Source organism: Rhinatrema bivittatum, chromosome 6 (assembly GCF_901001135.1).
Source record: "Rhinatrema bivittatum chromosome 6, aRhiBiv1.1, whole genome shotgun sequence".
Taxonomy (NCBI): domain Eukaryota; kingdom Metazoa; phylum Chordata; class Amphibia; order Gymnophiona; family Rhinatrematidae; genus Rhinatrema; species Rhinatrema bivittatum.
The window spans coordinates 68,214,886-68,230,354 of record NC_042620.1 but is presented as its reverse complement, the minus strand read 5'-3'; positions in this window follow the sequence as shown (position 1 = coordinate 68,230,354).

Genomic DNA, 15,469 nt, shown 5'->3' with positions numbered 1-15,469 from the left:
AGGGGAGACATGGGATTGCATTGTCAGGATATGATTGGTGCCCATGTTAAAACTGTTTGTCATGGCTTGGTTTTCTGCCAATGTTGGCCTGAGTCACACCTTTGATTTTAGGCATGGGGGCCAATTTGGACCACTGATATCCATTCCAACGGGGCCTTTCTATCTGCAGCAGGCCTTATTACGGCTCTGCAAAGTTTATGGAATAGCAATTCCTGAATGCATCTCCTTCCAGGGAAGATTCAGGTGGATGAGGGGCAGGATTAGTAGTTAAGAAAACATTGAGCTCCCAATTATATATCTTTGTCAGATTCCTAATAAAGCCATGGTTAATTTATCCAACTCAAAATGTGCTTTAATACATTTTCCGTAATGCTTTGGGGGAGGGATATGGATAGGATTCACCCTATGTAAATAGTTACTATCATTTGTATTAGCTCTTCAGAATTAACTGCTTGGCTGTGCTAGTGAGCTAGACTTGTATGCTTATAAGTGATGAGTGACTGAACACAAGTACATGTTTTGATGATATGTTACTATTCACATACGCTAGTTAGATTTTTTTCTCTGTTTCATAGAACTAGCTTGGTTAACCAGCTTTCATTAAGGATTTTCTGATCAAACAATATGCATAAAATACCATTTTTATTTCATATAAATTAAATCATGTTCAAATTTTTCCAAAATAGTTTTCAAAAGATTTCTAGTGGGAAACCAGCATAACTTTTGAAAATGTGGTGACATAGTTTTTGAAAAAAAAAAAAATATTTGGCAAGAATCATAGGCCTTATCTTCCATTGCAAAGCATTGTTCCACTTCCTAGCAGTAATAAGATTTCTATGGGGTGATTACTTCCTAGTTGAGAAGTAGCAAATCAAGCATTAGCAGACTAATAATTGGAAAAAAAGATGGTTAGTTTGTCATTTGTTTTGCTACAACATTGTAGGGATGTGCTATTGTTTGAAAACGATATAGGAAATGCCAACCCACACCACAAACCTTTACAAAATTCCCCTCCTGACTTCACCTCCATTCCTCCCCCTCCCTTCCTCACTTACATTTTAATCTGATTGGATCCCCAGAGTCCAGATGTGACAGATGCAAATAGGAGTAGGGGATGGGGAGAGAGAAGGAATTTCAGAGGAAGGTAAGGGAGGAAAAGCAGATAGAGGGAGATCTAGAGCAAAGAGACAGGATCAAGGTATGGTAGGGGGAATCAGGATGCAGAAGGAGGAGAGAGAAGAGGAATTGGGGAGGGAAGGAAAGGGAGATCAGAGAGGGGGAGTAGAAAGATGGGATCTGGGAAGGAAATCTGAGTTCAGAAGAGGGAGGAATGATACACCTCTCCTCCCATTGCTGATCCCATCTTACACTCACATACCCTACACCCTCCTCAAATCCCTTCACTCACACCTCAATCACCTCTAATGCCTTCACTCGCAGCCCACCTCTCTCTAATCCCCTGCACTCACCAAACCCAGCAGCAGTGGGGAACTTCAAGCTGCATCCTCCTTCTCTGCTGGAACGGGCCAGAATACTATGGTTTGAACTGTGGACACTGGCTTCGGGCGGCAGAGGAGGAGGGCATGGTTTGAGGTGCTATCACGCTCCCTTTCCTAAAAGCAAGAGGGGATCAGCTTGGGGAGGCGAATGCCTCAGTGGCTACTGCACGGAGAGGCAGTAGCCACTGAGGCATTCACGGAGCGGGATGCCAGTGGCCAGTAGTTGGTGTTCCACTTTCATGCAACAAAACACTGCACGGAGCGGCAGTAGCCACAGAGGCATTCACGGAGCGGGATGCCAGTGGCCAGTGGTTGGTGTTCCACCTTCACGGAGCGGAAGGATGGAGGGCTGCCATCTCAAAAAAATAAAAAAAAAACAAACAAGCAAACAAAACAGGGGTGGGTAAGGGGCAGGGGTGTGGCCTGCTGGTTGCGGCGGTTGCTACCCCTGATTGAGCTGGATGTTCACTAGGATGGCGCTGCTCTCTGCATTGGTGGAGGGGTGGAAGGGAATTGGGGCCGGAGGGTGCTGGAAGCCAATAGAGACGGGTGGGAGGGAGAAAAAAGGGGGGAAAAATGGATAAACTGCATAGCTTGCTGGGCAGACTGGATGGGCCATTGGTCTTCTTCTGCCGTCACTTCTATGTTTCTATGTTTCTATGTTTCTATGGAGAGATGCATAAGCCGCCAATTTTGCTCAATTCCTTGTCCCCTGCAGAAATTGCATGGAGGGCAGGGAATTCTGCAGAGTTCAATGTTGTAATCATTACCACACCCAGAGAATCATGAGAGACTGGGGGAGGGGGGAGAGAGGGCTCTGATGTTAATACAAGGACAACCATGTACCATATACAATGTGGGTTGAATGTGATACAAAAAAAACCTATTCAGAACTATTGTTTATTTCAAGATGTTTTACAAACAAAAATGCATCACATCAGTTGATCAGACTTGATCATTCAAGTTATTACATGCAAGAAAACCAATAAGACCTTAGATTTATTGATATATGTAGTCCTAAAGAAAATAACATTTCCAATTTGAACTTCTAATTGGCATTTATTTCTTCTAGATTTCGATAGGGGAAATTTCTTTTTATACATGTTTAAAATCCCTGAAGCCTAGTGCTTAGCCAATGGAAAGAAAAGGAATAAGATCTGGCCATAGCTGTACCATATAATCAATTTCAAAAACTGTCAAAGAAAATTATTTAGTTGTAAATTATCCTAACCAAAATGTCATATGTATACAGGTGAGTTTTCAAAAGAGTTATGCATGTAAATGTAACATACTATCGAAGCAATTTTCAAAATCCACTTACATAGGTAATTCCTCTGGAAAATTCAATGGCATATTTTGTAGCAATTTTCAAAAGCCCACATATATGGGTAAAGTGCATTTACACGTGTAAAACCCAATTTTAAGCATGTAAATGCTTTTGAAAATCAAGCCCTTTAGTGCACTTTACACAGGTAAATGGCTTTTGAAAAATTGTTACCAAAGTAGTTACATTTACACTTGTATATTCTTTTGAAAAGTCACCTATGCTATATTACATTTTTTCAGTTGCTAAAATAAACAGTTTTTCATAGAACTATATGCTTCTGAATTAGAGGATTTTATGCAATGAAGAGACCTCCTGGTAAAAGTATGCATACTGTGCCATTTAGTTTACATATCTATTTTTCTGGCATATTGTGCTGTTTACACTTTAGAATATGGATTATCTACAGTGTCCTGTGTTTCTTCCTATTTGACCATTCCATAGATTCTCCAAAATTGTTCTCACTTGTCTTGCTGCATTTTATGTTGATTGGAAAACCTGGAAGAAAAAAAAATCAATGTATCATTTAGTGAGTAATACCCAGAAATTCTGACTGACCGTAGAATAGAAAGGAGGTGAATTGTAAATGTAAAACAGAAAACTCAACTACATTCAAAGGTGCTTGTTATAAAGGCACACTTTCTTTCTGAAGGAATAGTGTCCTCTTATAGGAGCTAATAAAGTACAATTTTCTGTAATTCTGGAAGGGGATCTCACAGCATCATACAATCTAAAACTTATCTTTAAAGAAAGAAAAGAAAGAAAGAAAAAAATAACGTACCACTGCCATATACATTCTCCTCCATGCTTCAAAATATTCCACCAAAAACTAGTTTCTCCCATTCTGATTTTTTTTGTAGAAATTTTATCTTGCACACTTTGCCTAATTTGCAAGCACACACACACAAATATTAACGATTTCTTAGAAATAAAGCTCAAAAATGAGTTGAAGGCTCTATCATTTTATTGGGCTTAATACATTTTTTACTTCCTGTAGAAAGCTGTGCGCCCTTGATCAGATTAGCTGTTTATCTGTCATCCCTAACTTCTCACCACAGAGCGGTATTTACTAAAGGTCACAAAGTCTATTTAGTAAATACTGCATGAATGTGACTTTTACCATGGCCTGTAATGCACATATCTTACTGGATGTGACAACACAGAGACAATCCTTAATGTTAAAAGGGCCAGCTGCAAACTAATGCACCCCCTCCCTTCCTCAAGTTGGATCAAATAGTTCCCCTACCCGAAGACCCCATCCATTTCCACCTTGAGCTGAAGACCCCCCTCTGCTGAAAAAGTCAGTTTGGGGCAGGAGATATGCCCACTCTTTCCTGCTCCCCTGGTTCTCAGATGAAGATATCATTGACTAGCTAAAAGCCTCCTTTTGCCCCACACATACTCCACAATCCAATTAATATTAGCTGCATTTAATGAAGGTATTCTTGGGCATCATCAGAAAATAACACATATTTTTCATTGTCTATTCTATGCACACTATTTTCCATGAAAAACTACCGTAGCAGTGGCAAGTTTCAAACTGAATGCATGCTCACATTTACTGTTTGAAAACTGGAGCAAAGACCACGGGTCCCAACAAACAATTTGAAAATTGATCCCATAATGGGAAAACTCCTTTATGACATCAGGGCCTTGGTGCTTCATCAGCTTTTATTTTATGCCTAACATATTGAGCTATTTCTCTTCTTTTTATTTACCTGTATATAGAAAACTTAAGGCAGTTCGAGTTATGAATCATAGTTACAATGTTTCCAAATTGACGGCCATTATCTCTCAAGACGTCTGTTTTGATTTTAAGACACCCAAGCATCTCTAGATAGGTTTGAACATAAGAAATTGCCATGCTGGGTCAGACCAATGGATCATCAAGCCCAGCATCCTGCTTCCAACAGAGGCCAAAACCAGGCCACAAGAACCTGGCAATTACCCAAACACTAAGAAGAACCCATGCTACTGATGCAATTAATTCTCCAACATCTACTGATTCAAGGGAAACCTTGTTTGCTGGTAAATTTTGTACGGTGGCTCTGTTCAAGGATAACCAATTTGTAGTTATCCTTCTCATTCACCCCGTGAATTGCTCTTTATTGTTCATACATTAATATTTATTATTTTTTATTTTTATTTTCTCCTTTGGCTTTTACTTATAAAATCCCTTCTCCCTAGCTGCTTATCCGACCCACTTGTTTATTCTTGTTATGAAATACTTATCAAGGCTGTCGCCTCTGTTTCTTCTCATGGGTTCGGATCTGCCTGCCCGACATTGGCCATGTTTCGGCACCGTGTGCCTGCTTCAGGGGCTGCGGGGAAGAAATCTACTGTGTCCAAAACAGGGTTCACAGTGTCGACATTTTCTATGCTGTACATGAAACCGTGGACGACGCCTTCCATCTGCATCTCCTTGTTACATGTACAGCATAAAAAATGTCGACACTGTGAAATAAATAAATAAATAAACTTCATTTCAAATTCTCTTTTCGCCTGTCTTATCTATGTTTTTCACTTAACTTGACAATGCTTATGTTTTATCCTATTTTCTTCAGATGGATCCTTTTCCAATTTTTGAAGGATTTTTTTTTGGCTAAAATAGCCTCTTTCACCTCACCTTTTAACTATGATGGTAATCGTTTTGCCTTCCTTCCACCTTTCTTAATGTGTGGAATACATATGGACTGCACCTCTAGGATTGTATTTTTAAACAATGTCCAAGCCTGTTGAACACTTTTAACCTTTGCAGCTGCACCTTTCAGTTTTTTTCTATTTTCCTCATTTTATCAGTTTCCCTTATGAAAGTTTAGTGATAGAGCTGCAGATTTACTTATTGTCCCCCTTCCAGTTATTAGTTTAAATTTGATCATGTTATGATCACTGTTGCCAAGTGGCCACCACCGTTACCTCTCTCACCAAATTCTGCGTCGTTCCACTAAGAATTAAATCTAAAATAGCTCCCTCTCTTGTTGGTTCCTGAACCAATTGCTCCATGAAGCAATCATTTATTACATCCAGGAACTTTATGTCTCTAGCAGGTCCTGATGTTACATTTACCCAGTCAATATTGGGGAATTGAAATCTCCCATTATTATTGCACTGCCAAATTGGTTTGCTTCCCTGATTTCTCTTAGCATTTCATCATCTGTCTATTTTGTCCAGGTGGACGGTAGTATACTCCTATCACTATACTCTTACCCAACACACATGGGATTTCTACCCATATAGATTCCACTGAGCATTTAGTCTCTTGTATGATCTTTATCTTGTTGGACTCTATACCCTCTCGCACATAAAGTGCCACACCCCCGCTAAGTTGATCCTCCCTATCATTGCGGTATAATTTGTACCCTGATATAGCACTGTCCCGTTGGTTATCCTCCTTCCACCAAGTTTCTGTGATGCCAATTATGTCAATCTCATCATTTGCTGCTATACACTTTTAACTCTCCCATCAGACTTCTGACATTGGTATACAGAGATTTCAAAGTGTGTTTTTTGTTTCTATTAACAACCTGCTTTTCAGTTGTTTGGGTTAATTCGGAAATCATTAGCTTTGGTGATTTTTTACATATAGGCATATGGACTATGTTTGCTTTTAATGGAACCTCTCTGTTGGGATGACCTAACTCTCCTGTTTCATTAGTATCCTTCAAGGATACATTTCTCCAAACCATGCACTGCTGAGTGACTGTCGGCTTTCCCCCTTGTTCTAGTTTAAAAGCTGCTCTATCTCCTTTTTGAAAGTTAATGTCAGCAGTTTGGTTCCACTCTGGTTAAGGTGGAGCCCATCCTTTCGGAAAAGTCTCTCCTTTCACCAAAAGATTCCCCAGTTCCTTACAAAGCTGAAACCCTTTTCCCTGTACCATCATCTCATCCACACATTGAAACTCTGGAGCTCTGCCTGCCTCTGGGGACCTGCATGTGGAACAGGAAGCATTTCAGAGAATGCTACTGTGGAGGTTCAGGATTTTAGATTCCTACATAAAATCCTAAATTTGGCTTCCAGAGCCTCTCTCCCACATTTTCCTATGTCGTTGGTGCCCACATGTACCATGACAGCTGGCTCCTCCCCAGCACTGTCTATAATCCTATCTAGGTGACGCGTGAGTTCTGCCACCTTTACACCAGGCAGGCAAGTTACCAGGTGGTCTTCATGTCCACCAGCCACCCTGCTATCTATATTTCTAATAATCGAATCACCAAATATGATGGCCTGCCTAACCCTTCCCTCCTGGGCAGTAGCCCTGGGAGTCTTGTCCTCAGTATGAGAGGACAATACATCACCTGGAGAGCAGGTCCTTGCTACAGGATCACTTCCTGCTACACCAGGGTGATGTTCTACTACTGGGAGACCTTTCTGATCCAAGGCAGCACTGGGGCTGCCAGAGTGGATTTGGGACTTGGCTACTATGTCCCTGATGGTCTCATCAATGTATTTCTCTGTCTCCCTCAGCTCCTCCAAGTCTGCTACTCTAGCCTCCAGAGATTGGACTCATTCCCTGAGAGCCAGGAGCTCTTTGCACCAAGTGCACACATACAATCTCTCACCGGTGGGTAAAAAATCATACATGTGGCACTCAATGCAAAAGTCTGGAAAGCCCCCCTCTTGCTGCTGGACTGCTGCCTTCATCTTAGTTTTATTGAGTTCCTAGTTAAGTTTAGGATACTAGGGAGTTGGAATGAGAGTAGTTTAAATTTACAGGTGAATTTACTAATTAATCAGCTAGTGTCCTACAAGGGGAAGATTAAACTTTCAATAAGGTCTGGTACAATAGTATGATTTAGTTAAGACCCTGATTGATTTTTAATGAGAATGTGTCTCATTCCTAAAAATCAAGGGTTGAGTGGGTGGGAAAGACAGACACTAGAATTAACTATCTCTGGCTTTCTTATTACCTCAGACACACACAAACTCTAAAGAATATATCCCTTAATTTCACCTTTCACCAAACTTTTATAGGCCCAAAAATTTCTGAAAGCTATACTTACCAATCCTCTTTAACCACCGTTAAATTAATCTTCACTCAGTTAAGGGAAGGGTTTGAGATTTGCGCACCATTAGGCACGCGCTTCCAGTCCTCCTCTACTGCAAAGGGTGTGGGGCCTCTGGAAGCTGCGGCTGTGGACGTCAATCCCTGGATCACTTTTCTGTGCTCCCTCTGAATTAATATCATGGTGATATTAAGTCGGAGGTCCCAAAAGTTAAAAATAATTAAAAAAAAAAATTTAAATCAGCCTACGGCTCGCAGGTTGAAAACCGGACGCTCAATTTTGCCGGCATCTGGTTTCTGAACCCGTGGCTGTCAGCGGGTTTGAGAACTGATGCCGGCAAAAAAGAGGTGCTAAGGACACGCTAGTGTCCCTAGCACCTCTTTTTACCGTGGGCCCTAATTTGAATAATTTTTTTTACTGAATTGCGCACACAGGAGAGTGGCCTGTGCACGTGCTGGGAGAGCGGGCACTTGCCCACTCTCTTGCGATTTTTACTGTATCGGCCTGATAGTGCTTTGCATAGCTAGTATTGCAGGGTAAATTAAGTGACAGCGAGAGCCTACCTATTTATAAGGCCATCATAGTAGTCAACTATTTATATCACTATAGGAGGTTCAGCTAAAAGCTCAAGGTGAGATGTTGGTGGTGGTTTAGGGGCCAATTTTACATGCAGAGTGAGATGTATGAACAGCAAATATACCTTGGTGAAGATTTGACGTCGTTTGGAGCAATGAAAGTCTCATAAAGATAATATTTCTACAATGTTCTCTCGCCCTAGCTTGATGGACTCTTTAACAGGGTATATCGCACAGCTTAACACCAGGAAAAATAGTTTAGTTATTTCCAGAGTTAAAAGCATGCAATATTTCCCCTTATTTTAACTAATCTCATCCAAACCCCTCCCCAAGCCCGCCCCTTAAAAAAATTTGCATTTACACCATGCAGTAACATGATTATCACATGTGTTATGGCATTAATGCATTATAGCGTGCTTTAATGTCAAAACACATTTTGATGAATGACACTATTAGTCTTTTTTGAATAAAGTAATTGCCAAAAGCGTTGCACAGATCAAGTTGAGAACCGGCGAACGAAAAACATTAAAAACAAAAAGAAACGCGCCTAGGCCCGCCCTCAACAACAAGGCAGCCAACCAGAGAGAGCCCGGCAGGGCTTTAAATCCACCCTGCTAGGCGCCGCGCGCCGAGCGTCGTGCGCCGAAGGAGCGCGACGCGCGCTCCTTTGGCGCCGAGCGTCGCGCGCCGAGCGTCGCGTCGCGTCGCGCAAACAACCATCCTGCATGCGTCCAACAAATGCTCAGCAAACAACCATCCTGCAAGCATTCAGCAAACAACCATCCTGCAAGCATTCAGCAAACAACCATCCTGAGCAAACAACCATCTTGAGCAAACAACCATCCTGAGCAAACAACCATCCTGAGCAAACAACCATCCTGAGCAAACAATCATCCTGCAAGCATTCAGCTATCAACCATCCTGCAAGCATTCAGCAAACACCCTCACTGCAAACATTCAGCAAGTATACAGCAAACAACCATTCTACGCTCATCCAGAGCCCTAACCAATTAATTATTTCTTCCTATTCCCAGCCTTTCCTCCCATCAGTCATCCGCCTATTCACGGCACCAGCCATCAGTCATCCGCCTATCCACGGCATCAGCCATCAATCATCCGCCTTTCCACGGCACCAGCCAGCTAACCATTCACAATGTCTCTAGTATTCCCAATACCAACTTTACAACACCGCCTCCCACCTAAAAGATTATCTGCCAGACGAGCCCTCCTCAAGAACTTAAAAACCCTCACCCCCATCTCGATTACTCCAATCACACAGCTTTTAGGCCTCTCCCTCTTCTCACTCTCACTCTTCAATGCACAATCCCTAACAAAAAAATCCCTAATCTTTAATGATTATCTCAACGACGCCAAGCCAGATATCTGTGGAGTAACTGAAACATGGCTCAAGCCCTCAGATACAGCGTTAATAAACCAACTACCCACACATACCTATGACGTCTTCTCACTCCCGAGACTGAAAAAAAGAGGAGGTGGAATCCTTTTGGCTACCAAAAAAAGTCTGAACTTCTCCCAACATCCATTCAGCTCTAACTCAAAACTGGAAGTCGGCTTCTTCACCTCACAACATCTTCAAATCCTTCTTGTCTACGCCCCCCCAGGGTTCCTAGAATCCAATGTCTCCCCTATCCTTGAAATCTCCACCATGCTCATCAACCTGGATTCTCCAGCAATCATCTTAGGAGACTTCAATCTACATATTGACAACCCCTCACCATCCAACAGCTGTTTAACCCTCCTCACAGCCCTATCTGCCATGGGATTCCAACAAATAGTCAATGAACCCACACACAAAGCGGGTCACACCCTGGACTTGATTTTCTTCAACAAAGGGATTACGAACACGTACAACTTGAAGAACAAAAAGGTCCCTTGGTCAGACCACACTCTTATTTCCACCTCTTTTGCACTGGAAGAAACCAACACCCCTAACATCCCCTCACCTTCATTCCATTACAAAAAGCGATGTTCTCCAGAAGACCTCAACACCCAATTAGTCTCCCAGCTCCCCCTATTAGACTTATCCGACCCTAACGCTGCCATTCGTTCATGGAACAACATAACAGAAAACATAGCCAACAAGCTCTGTCCTTCAATTACAAAAAAATCTCACACCAATGCAGCCAACAGACAACCTTGGTTCACCAACGAACTCAGAAAACTTAAACAAACTTTAAGAAAAAAAGAAGCGACCTGGCGTAAAACCCCTTGCGACACCACCATCTCATCATACAAATCCACACTTTACCAGTACAAATCCCTCACCTCAAAATCAAAAAAAGATTTCTACGCATCCAAGATTCACAACCTGGTCTTTGACGCTAAACCCCTCTTCACCTATGTCTCCAGCCTCACTCAAACCATACCGCGAGAAATCCCCGGCAATATGGCTCAGTCCAAAGCCGAAGAACTCGCTCAGTTTTTCCAAAATAAAATTTCCAATCTCCTAACACAACTGCCTCCCGACACAGCAGCCCTCCAGACATATCAACAACCTGCACACAAAAATGCCAGCTTAAACACCTTTGAACCTGTAGCCTCCACTGAGATACAAGCCATCCTGAGAAAAATGAAACCTTCATCTCATCCTGCAGACCACATCCCCTCCAAATTACTTCTATCTATTCCAGACACAATAGCCTCATCTTTGACAAATATCATCAACTGCTCTCTAGCCCAAGGAATCTGCCCTGATGACCTCAAAATGGCCTCAATCTCACCGCTCTTAAAGAAACCTAACCTTGACCCGAAGGAACCCAACAACTTCCGCCCCATAGCTAACCTCCCATTCATCGCCAAGATCATGGAAAAACTAGTGAACTCTCAACTCTCAGATTTCATCGAAGACAACAATCTTCTCTTCACCCCACAACACGGCTTCAGAAAAAATCGAGGCACAGAATCCCTCCTCTCCTCGTTGACAGATTATATCTTAATGGGACTTGACAAAGGAAACTCATTCCTATTGATCCTGTTAGACCTCTCAGCAGCGTTCGACACGGTCAACCACGCCATCCTCCTAAACCAACTCTCGTCTATAGGAATCAGTGGCACCGTCCTATCCTGGTTCAAAACGTTTCTCAATAACAGAGGTTACAAAGTTAAAATCCAAAACAAGGAATCCTCTAGATTTGACTCTGTCATAGGAGTCCCTCAAGGTTCTTCATTATCTCCGACCCTATTTAATATCTATCTTCTTCCTCTCTGCCAACTTCTCACCAACCTCAATCTAAAGTACTTCCTTTATGCAGACGATATCCAAATCATCATCCCCATCAAAGATACATACTCTGAAACTCTTGACTACTGGGAATCATGCCACCTGAAAATCAAACAACTACTAAACAACCTACACCTCATCTTAAACTCTTCTAAGACAGAAATCCTTCTCATTTCTCCGGAAACCAACATCTCCAACACTACTCTTCCCACCAACCTCCCTACCACACAAGTTCGAGACTTAGGAGTGATAATAGACAACCGGCTAAACTTCAAGGCCCATATCAACAAAACAACCAAAGACTGCTTCTATAAACTCCAGGTTCTGAAGAGGATAAGACCTCTTTTCCATGCCCAAGACTTCAGAACGATCATCCAAGCAGTCATTTTTGCAAAATTAGACTACTGCAATTCCCTATTGCTAGGTCTGCCCTCTTCCTACTCCAAACCACTACAGATGATTCAAAACTCAGCAGCTCGATTACTAACAGGCGCAAGAAAGAGAGACCACATATCCCCCATTCTGAAAGAGTTACATTGGCTACCCGTCCACTTCCGTATCATGTACAAAGCCATTTGTGTCATCTTCAAAACTATTCATCAACGCATCTCCCTCGATCTACAAATCCCCCTCCAAGCATACAACTCGACAAGACCTACCAGAAATGTCTACCGAGGCGCCCTCAAAGTTCCCCCTGCGAAAATGACCAAACACATCACTCTAAGAGATCGTGCCACCTCCACTGCTGGCCCTTCTCTGTGGAATTCCATTCCCACAGATCTCAGACTGGAACCCTGCCTCTTAACTTTTAGGAAAGGACTTAAGACTTGGTTATTCAAGCAAGCTTTCCCAGACACAATCTAATATCACGTTATAGATACAAACCAAGGACTTCAAATATTCAGCCATTAATCATGCCATTTTTACATAGCATTTAATTTATTTGTATACCGTTTAACCGTTTATTCTTTCTTATCTCTTCCTTCTTATCCAAGTTCTGCTACCCTTGTTATTTGTAACTGCTCCTTCGATCACCACAGTTCTAGTTGTTGTATTTAATGCACTCCCGTTCCATGTAAACCAGCAAGATATGTGCTCATGATTGCCGGTATATAAAAACCTTAAATAAATAAATAAATAAATAAATTGTTAGAGGCTTGAATTTGTTTGGAGTAGTAGTTCCTTTTGGTAGAATTAACCGTTGTTCTGTATTCAGCAAGTTGTTGAGTGTAAATTTTATGGTTTTCAGATATCTTACATTTCCTCCATATGTTCTCTGAATTATGAAAGGATTTTTTTTTTAGTAATGATAGAGAGTAAGTATACCAAAGAGCATGCAATTGTCTATGAGCAGAGAATATTTTTAGGGGGGGCAAGTTTGTCCATGGTATTTAATAAGGCAGAATCCCATGTTTTTACCATGTGTTCTGTAGAGTCATTAGAAATATCAGCAATCAGCTGGGTCAACATGTTTTAGTTTAAGAATACATGAGAAAGAGTGAGTATTATTAGAGGGGGCATACAGAAAGCTAAGAGAAGCAGAAATTAGGAATGATCAGACCAAGGGTTGGCAGATACAGTAATATTAGCAAGATTGCTGGAGAATATATTAGGATTGAGAAACAGTAGGTTTAGAGTGTGACCAGCTCTGTGGGTAGGGACAGTAATCATTTGCTGCCATTCACAGGCAAGCATAGAGTTCAGAAAAAGTTCAGTGGTATGAGAAGGGGGGGGGGGGGTTGTCTTGATCTGCATGCAGGTTTAAGTCACCTAGAATAATGGATTGTTCTGGGTAGGGTATAGAAAGAGAGAGAAATTCAACGAGTGTAGACCAATTATGGGCTAAGAGACTTGGGGGGGGGGGGGGTGCCAATACACCAAACAGAAGTTTACAGATTTACTATTGAGAAGCATGATTTGGTGAGGAGTAGATAAGTCTGTGAAAAGTTTAGAGTACACATATTAATGATGACAAGACCTCAACCACAGCAACGAGTCTGAGGTGGGGAGCAATAAGTATAATCTTGGGGACAGTATTGATTGAGAGGTGGAGTATCACTATCCAAACTCCATGCTTCAGTGATACAGAGGCAGTCTGGTTTCTTAGTGAGGAGAATATCATAGATGACTGGTGCCTTTTTTGAAATGGAGTGAGCATTGACTAAAAGTAAGGTGATGGTAGTGGAAACAGTTAATAGCTTTCAAGGTTGCAATGGCATATTTATTAAAGTGTAGTTTGATTGCAGAAGATGGTGTTCAGATGAAGTGTTCCATATTTACCTTGTCCAATGAGTATTGGAATATTCATGATGAATTTCAACACTGCAATCAATATGATGAAGAAATAGTGGGTCAAAGGCCCCTTTCTTTGTGCTCCTTCATGTGCACACCAAAGGCATGTACACCACCAGCATGGGCACCTCCGGTGTCCACGACTTGATTAAATAGGGCCAGCGCCCCTGGGTTATGTCAGAAGGGGGTGGGGTCACGAACGCCGAGGCGAGGGCTCTGGTGTGGACAGTAGAGATGTGAATCGTGTGCCAGATCGTCTTAACGATCAGATTTGGCTGGGCGGGGGGAGGGGAATCTGATCATTAAGATATGTGAATTGGAATTGTTTCCGATTCCAATTCACATCGCTAATTTTTTTTTTAGGGAGGCCCGCGCCGCTAAAAAAAAAAAAAACACCGGACCCTTTAAATTAACCCCCCGACCCCCCCCAAAACCTTTTAAAATTACCTGGTGGTCCAGGGGGGCCTCAGGGGGCCTCGGGGAGAGATCCAGGGGGGCCTTGGGGAGAGGAGAGATCCAGGGGGGCCTCGGGGAAAGATTTCCCGTTCCCAGGCATCAGCTGTTCTAAAAAAAAAATGGCGCCGATGCCCCCTTGCCCTTACCATGTGACAGGATATCCGTGCCATTGGCCGACCCCTGTCACATGGTAGGAGCACTGGATGGCCGGCGCCATCTTTAAAGATGGCGCCGGCCATCTTTACTCATCAGTAAAGATGATGAGTAAAGATGGCGCCGGCCATCTTTACTCATCAGTAAAGATGATGAGTAAAGATGGCCGGCGCCATCTTTAAAGATGGCGCCAGCCATCCAGTGCTCCTACCATGTGACAGGGGCCGGCAAATGGCACGGATATCCTGTCACATGGTAAGGGCAAGGGGGCATCGGCACCATTTTAATTAGTGGCAGCCAAAATGGCGCCGATGGCCCGAGAGCGGGAGATTGCGCCGGCCCCCCCCCCGCCACTGGACCACCAGGTAACTTAACATTTTGGGGGGGTTCGAGAGGGTGGGGGAGGGTAAGGAATTGGTTTTAAAGGGTCGGGGTGGGTTTAGGGGTTGTTTTGGTGTGCCGGTTTTCCCGCCCTCCCCCAAATAATTCCCGTGCCCTATTTAATGATACAATACAAATGACCCTGACGATAAATCGGGGGCATTTGTATTGTATCGTGCACTCTAACGATTTAGAACGATTTTAAAATTATCTGACGATAATTTTAATCGTTCAAAAACGATTCATATCCCTAGTGGACAGCAGAGCAATTCCAGAGCTGTAAAAGGGAGCTGCAGGAGACAGATTCTCACAGGTCTCAGTCCAAGTGTGCAGTGGCATTCAAACAGACAGACAGGCAGAAAGAGGATACTAATCTGGCATCCATGGCTTGATTAAATAGGGCTGGCACCCCCAGATGATGTCACAAGGGGGTGGGTTTACCAACACAGAGGTGAGGGCTCTGGTGTGGACAGCAGAGCAAGTCCAGAGCCATAACAGGGACCTGCAGGAGACAGATTCTCAGGTCCCAGTCCAAGGGTGCAGT